This window comes from Moschus berezovskii, chromosome 5, assembly GCF_049115385.1.
Source record: "Moschus berezovskii isolate FMDL1 chromosome 5, NW_MosBer_1.0, whole genome shotgun sequence".
In the NCBI taxonomy this organism is placed as follows: domain Eukaryota; kingdom Metazoa; phylum Chordata; class Mammalia; order Artiodactyla; family Moschidae; genus Moschus; species Moschus berezovskii.
In genome coordinates, this window is record NC_142464.1 from 56,176,108 (window position 1) to 56,177,651 (window position 1,544).

Genomic DNA, 1,544 nt, shown 5'->3' on the forward strand with positions numbered 1-1,544 from the left:
ATTACAGGGTTTTATTTGAAGCCCCTCTCCATGGTGCTTTTAATAAATGGCAGAGCTCTCCTGATTTGCAGTCACAGAAGCCTCTGATAGCTATAAAGTTCCCACTGCCTCGGTGGCCTCCGTTACCCTTTGAGGATCCTTTTGGGTAAGTAACCAATTATGCCCCCCAAATTTTGTGTCCAAAACACAGATTACATGCCAGTTTAAGGTATCAAAATTATACATTACAAATTTGATATAAATCTGTACAACTGTTTTTTAAGTATTACTGTAAGAGAAGAAGAAAACCTCATTTCATTTGTATATATTTTCACTTTCAACAGTTATCACAGAATTTCATGAGCAAACCATTTAATGATTGGGTTCTATGTTTGTTAGAACTGTTGCAGAGGTATTACCAATATAACCTGTATTGTATTATGTGTGGGTAATTTATTGGCAACAGGAATAGAACAAGCACCAGAATTTATTTATGTAATACATCCATTCATTATTTATGTAATCCATCCATCCATTCATAAATTTGATTTCAGTTCAGTTCAGTAGCTCCGTTGTGTCTGACTCTTTGCAACCCCATGAATCACAGCAGGCCAGGCCTCCCTATCCATCATCAACTACCGGGGTCTACCCAAACCCATGTCCATCGAGTCGGTGATGCCATCCAGCCATCTCATCCTCTGTCGTCCCCTTCTCCTCCTGCTCTCATTCTTTCCCAGCATCAGGGTCTTTTCAAATGAGTCAGTTCTTCGCATCAGGTGGCCAAAGTATTGGAATTTCAGCTTCAGCATCAGGCCTTCCAATGAACACCCAGGACTGATCTCCTTTAGGATGGAATGGTTGGATCTCCTTGCAGTCCAAGGGACTCTCAAGAGTCTTCTCCAACACCACAGTTCAAAAGCATCAATTCTTCTGCACTCAGCTTTCTTCACAGTCCAACTCTTACATCCATACATGACCACGGGAAAAACCATAGCCTTGACTAGATGGACCTTTGTTGACAAAGTCGTGTCTCTGCTTTTCAATATGCTGTCTAGGTTGGTCATAGTTTTCCTTCAAAGGAGTAAGTATCTTTTAATTTTATGGCTGCAATCACCATCTGCAGTGATTTTGGAGACCAGAAAAATAAAGTCAGCCACTGTTTTCACTGTTTCCCCATCTTTTTGCCCTGAAGTGATGGGACCAGATGCCATGATCTTAGTTTTCTGAATGTTGAGCTTTAAGCCAACTTTTCCCTCTCCTCTTTCACTTTCATCAAGAGGCTTTTTAGTTCCTCTTCACCTTCTGCCATAAGGGTGGTGTCATCTGCATATCTGAGGTTACTGACATTTCTACCAGCAATCTTGATTCCAGCTTGTGCTTTCTCCAGCCCAGAATTTCTCATGACTATAAATCAAATTACACAGAATCAAAGAATGCTGATTTTATCTTTAAGCACTTTGAAGAACCAGTAATTTTTCTTGAAATCAATCTGATTATATTTGTAAATAATAAATATATTCAAATGTATTAGAATTCTAGTTGGTGGTATAGTTTAATTTTATATA